The sequence below is a fragment of the Phyllostomus discolor genome, chromosome 6, assembly GCF_004126475.2.
Source record: "Phyllostomus discolor isolate MPI-MPIP mPhyDis1 chromosome 6, mPhyDis1.pri.v3, whole genome shotgun sequence".
In the NCBI taxonomy this organism is placed as follows: domain Eukaryota; kingdom Metazoa; phylum Chordata; class Mammalia; order Chiroptera; family Phyllostomidae; genus Phyllostomus; species Phyllostomus discolor.
This window is the reverse complement of record NC_040908.2, coordinates 108,474,043-108,480,078: the sequence shown is the minus strand read 5'-3', so window position 1 is coordinate 108,480,078 and position 6,036 is coordinate 108,474,043.

Sequence of the window (6,036 nt, the reverse complement as noted above, 5' to 3'; positions counted from 1 at the left end):
AGAAAAAAAGAGAGAGGACCCAAATAAACGAAATCAGAAATGAAAGAGGAGAGATTACAACTGATACCACAGAAATACATAGGATTGTAAGAAATTACTACAAACAATTATATGCCAAGAAACTTGAAAACCTGAGTGAAATGGACAAATTTCTTAAAAAGTATAATCTTCCAAAACTGAATGAAGAAGCAAAAAGCCTGAACAGATTGATAATAGCTGATGAAATCAAAGCAGTAATCAAAAACTCTCAGCAAACAAAAGCCCTAGATCAGATGGTTTCACAGGAGAATTTTATAAAACATTTAAGGAAGAGCCAACCTCTATCCTTCATGAACTATTCCAAAAATATCCAGGAAGAGGGAAGACTCCCAAACTCTTTTTATGAGGGCAGCATCATCCTAATTCTAAAACTAGATAAAGACACAACAAAGAAAGAAAGCTATAGGCCAATATTGCTAGTGAACATAGATGCTAAAATCCTCAACAAAATATTGGCAAACCACATCCAGCAATACATTAAAAAGATCATACACCATGATCAAGTGGGATTCATACCAGGAATGCAGGGATAGTACAATATTCACAAATCAATTAACATAACACATCACATACCCAAAAGGAAAGATAAAAATCATATTATCATACCAATATATGCAGAAAAGTATTTGATAAGGTATAGCATCCACTTATGATAAAAACACTCAGCAAAGTGGGAATAGAGGGAGCATTCCTCAACGTAATACAGGCCATATACAAGAAACCTAGAGCCAACATCATACTAACAGTAAAAAAACTAAAAGCTTTCTTACTAAGATCAGAAACAGGATAAGGATGTCTTTTTTACCATCCCTATTCAACATAGTATTGGAAGTCCTAGCAGCAGTGATCAGACAAGAAAAAGAAATAAAAAATCCAAATTGAAAAGGTGTAAGCAAAACTGTCATTGTTTGCAGATGACATGATAGTGTGCATAGAAAATCCTATAGACTCCAACAAAACACTACTCAACCTAATAAGTGAATTTGGCAGAATAGCAGGATTCAAAGTCAATATTCAGAAATCGAAGGCATTTTTGTACACCAACAGCAAAATATCAGAACAGAAGTCAGGGGGCAAAAATCCAAGTTGCTATAGCAATGAGAAAAATTAAGTACCTAGGAATAAACCTAACCAAGGAGTTAAAAGACCTGTACTCAGAAAACTACACAACTGAAGAAAGAAATTAAGGAAGACACAAACAGATGGAAGCATATACCATGTTCATGGATTGAAAGAATTAACATCATCAAAATATCCATACTACCCAAAGCAATTTATAGATTCAACACAATTCCTATTAAAATACCAATGACATATTTCACAGATAAAGAGCAAACATTTCAAAAATGGAACTATAAGTTACCCTGAATAGCCACAGCAATTTTGAGAAAGAAGAACAAAGCAGGAGGGATCACAATATCTGGTATCAAACTAGGTTACAAGGCCATGGTAATCAAAACAGACTGGTACTGGCATAAGAACAGATACATAGACCAATGGAACAGAATAAATAAGAGCCCAGAAATAAACTCATGTCTCTATGGTCAATTAATATTCAACAAAGAGGGAAAAAGCATAAAATGTAGTAAAAATAGCCTCTTCAACAAATGGTGTTGGGAGATCTGGACAGCTACATGTAAAAAATGAAACTCGACCACTAACTAACACCATACACAAAAATAAACTCAAGATAGATAAAAGACTTAAATACAAGGTGCAACACTATACAAATCCTAGGGAAGGACATAGGCAGGAAAATCTCAGATGTCCCATGAAGCAATATTTTCACCAATATGTCCTCTAGAGCAAGGAACATAAAGGAAAGCATAAACAAGTGGAACTTCATCAAATTAAAAAGCTTCTGCATGGCTAAAGAAAAAATCAACAAAATTAAAAGGGAAGCAGATGTATGGGAAAATATATTTGCAAATGATATCTTGGACAAAGGTTTAATCTCCAAAATATATAAAGAACTCACATGACTTCACTCCAGAAAGACAACCCAATTAGAAAATGGGAAAAGGACCTGAACAGACGTTTCTCCAAGGAGGATGTACAGAGAGCCCAGAAACATATGAAAGGATGATCAGCATCACTAGTCATCAGAGAGATGCAGATTAAAACCACAATGAGATACCACCTCATGTCTGTTAGAATGATCATCATAACCAAATCAAGAAACATCAAGTGCTTACGAGGTTTTGGAGAAAAGGAAACCCTAGTGCACTTTTGGTGGGAATGCAGACTGGTGCAGCCACTCTGGCACACAGTATGGAATTTCCTCAGAAAACTAAAAATGGAACTGCCTTTTGACTCAGCAATTCCACTGCTAGGATTATACCCTAAGAGCCCTGAAACACTAATTCAAAGGAACCTATACACCCCAATGTTCATAGCAGCACAATTTACAATAGCCAAGTGTTAGAAGCAACCTAAGTGCCCATCAGCAAATGAGTGTATAAAAAAGCTATGGTACATTTACACAATGGAATTCTACACAGCAGAAAGAAAGGAGCTCCTACTCTTTGCAACAGCATGGGTGGATCTGGACAGCATTATGCTAAGTGAAATAAGCCAGGCAATGAAAGACAAATGCCATATGATCTCACTTAAAAGTGGAACCTAATCAACAAAACAAACAAGCAAGCAAAATATAATCAGAGACATTGAAATAAAGAACAAGCTGACAGTAACCAGAGAAGAGTGGGGAGGGGATAACAGGGGGAAAATGGGAAGGGTCATCAAGGAACATGTATAAAGTACACATGGACAAAGCCAAAGTGGGGTAGGATCAAGGGTGGGAGGTGGGGATGTGTGGGGTTGGGGTAGTGGTGGGGAGGAAATGGCAACAACTGTATTTGAACAACAGTGAAAAAAAAGAATTTACCAGTGAATCTATAACTGTTGGTGTTTAACTAATTATTAATTCTAAAAAGGGGAGCAAAGGGGCTTAGACACTGAGTTTAATAAAATGGGGAGCATGAGCCTGCTTTTCTCAACCAGACAGCTACAGCTGGACACCAGGGAATTACAGCATTGCTCAGCCAAGAATATTAATTCTCCTCTCTTCCATGCTCTAGTACCAAATTGTTGGGGGGTGGAGGGGGAGGTACTTGACCAAAGAGGCCTGTCAGTGTAACTAGGGATTATAAACCTATCAAAAGACCACAAAAATTTGGGAAGTTGATTGGTCACTTGGAAAAAGCTTCTGGTCTTTTCCAAGCCTGAGAAATATAACCCCACTGATAATCTCAGGAGAACAAAGAATCTCTCTCAATATTTTCTCTCTCTCTCTCTTTCCCACTGTGTAATGTACTTGCACAGTGCACTCAACTGTTCTCTCCATGGTCAGGTGGCTGTAGTAGCCACATGGTGCATGGCCATGCAGACTCCACATGCAGGTTCCAGGTGTCTGGAGTTTGTCAGTAATCTACAGCCCCTTTTCTGCTTATCTCCTCTCTGCCTGAAAATTCCAAGCCTCTTCAGTATCTCCAAATTTTTATCTGTGTCTCCTTAGCTCAGCCAGATACCTATGCTCTTATTCTTGGTCTCTAGCTTCAAGTATAATGGGCAAGAATGTGTCTCTTTGCAGAAAGGTGAGACAATCATGAGGTTCCCCTCATTTGTTTCCCGTATTTGAGAGTCATGGTTCTGTTTTGCCTGTTATACAAATGAGAGGAGATTTTACATATATTTTAATTTAATAAGTGTTAAACTTTTATGACAGGAGGGCTAGCCTACTACCAGCTAGGATATTATGTCAGAATTAGGAGTCCTCTTCTTCCCATGAACATTTAAAAATCAAATGCACAAACAAAGCTTTAAGTAGATATCCCCTTCTAGTCAAGATAGCAGCATAAATAAACACAGCTCATCTCCTCACACAACCACATCAAAATTACAACTAAAATATAGAACAACCATCACTCAGAACCTTCAGTAATCAAGTTAAATGGAAGTGTGACAACTATGGAATTAAAGAACCACATTCATCCAGGCTGGAAGGAGGGGTTCAGACATAGAATGGGCTCATCCCACACCTATGTGTGGTGGATTGGAATTTGGGAGAGATATCTCAGAAGAGAGGAGTCCCAGCCCCACCCAGCACCCTCAGCCCAGGGATATAGTGCCAGGAAGATAAGTCCCCACAACTTCTGGCTACAAAAACCAGTGGAGATTGAGTCAGTGGAAGAAACTTCTGGAGCCCCAAGAATTTCCTCTTAAAGAACCCACACATGATCTCACCTGCTCACACTCATTCCCTCTGGCCTCCAGCACTAAGGTGGAGGCTTGAAGGGCACTAGTTGCATATTGGGAGAGACTGAAGTATCTAGCATCAAGCTAAGCAGAGGCCATTGTCTCTTTCTGAGACTTCATGCCACAGAGCCACAGAGCTGGCAAGCTGGTGTCACATCTGAGATTCCATCAACCTAGCTGACACTGTTTGGGCCTCCTTGGAGATCCCCAGAGACTCTGCCCCACCTAACTTATGGGCCCACCCAAGCTGCTTTGCCATATGGATAGCTGTTCTTGGCTCATACTTCTCAACTTCCTAAATCCTCAATCCAAGCAACAGCTGGCTTCAGTGAGCCCCAGGCCCAGCACTAGCAGCAGCCAGCCTAGATGCACAGCATGGCTTCCCCTGGGAATCTCCAAGCCCTGCATAAGTATCAGCTATCTCAGATTGCTTTATAGCTCAAGCAAAGTGGATCAGGGCAAAACACTGGTGGGGGCTGACCTTGATCTGCACTATCTGGGAAACTCCAGGGCCAGCTACAGACCATGTCAGCACCACTACAGTGTCCCTGCACAGCCGATCCTCCAAGGAGGGTGAAGGTTGGTGGTAAGTGGGCTTAGGCAATTGTGGCAGCTGACTGGCCTGGGTAAATCCCTCCCATTGACCTGCCTAAATCTCGACTACAAGAGGAGGGTGCATTCAGCCCACAGGAAGAGTGCATTTCACATAGGGTAATACCCACCTTGGGTAATAGGGGAGGCTGTGCCACTGGACCTTACAGGACACCTACTCCATTAGGCCATGCTACTAAGACTGGGAGTCAAAGCACTCCACCTAATACATACAAGAAACAAGGAAGCTGCCAAAATGAGGAGACAAAAAAACATGGCCCAAAGGAAAGAACAGATCAAAACTCCAAAAAATAAGAGCTAAACAAAATGGAGACAAGCAATCTATCAGTTGCAGACTTCACAACACTGGTTATAAGATGCTCGAGGAACTTAGTGAGGACCACAACAGCAGAAAAAAGATCCAGTCAGAAATGAATGATACAGTAATGAAAATAAAGAACAATTTACAGGGCAACAACAGTGGAGTGGATGAAGCCAAGGATCAAATCAATTATTTGGAACATAATGAAGCAAAAAAACAACCAATTAGAACAACAAAAAGGAAAAAGAATCCAAAAAATGAGGATAGCATAAGGAGCCTCAGGGACAACTCAAGCATTCCAACATTCACATCATAGGGGTGCCAGAAGGAGAAGAGAATGAGCAAGAAACTGGAAATATATTTGAAAAAATAATGAAAGAAAACTTCCCTAATTTGATGAAGGAAATAGACATGTAAGTCCAGGAAGCACAGAGAGTCCCAAACAAGATAGATGCGAAGAGGCCCACTCCAAGACACATCAAAATTAAAATTCCCAAGGTTAAAGATAAAGAGAGAATCTTAAAAGAAGCAAGAGAAAAGCAGTTAGTTACCTACAGGGGAGTTGACATAAGACTGTCAGCTGATTTCTCAAAAAAAAGCTTTGCAGGCTAGAAGGGATTGGCAAGAAATACAGTCATGCAAAGCAGGGACCTACAGCCAAGGTTGCTCTACCCAGCAAAACTAATGTTTAGAATCAAAGAGCAGATAAAGAGATTCTAAGACAAGAAAAAATCCAAAGAAGTTCATCATCTCCAAACCATTATTGTACGAAATGCTAAAGGGACTTATTTAAGAAAAAGAAGATCAAAACTATGAACAATAAAATG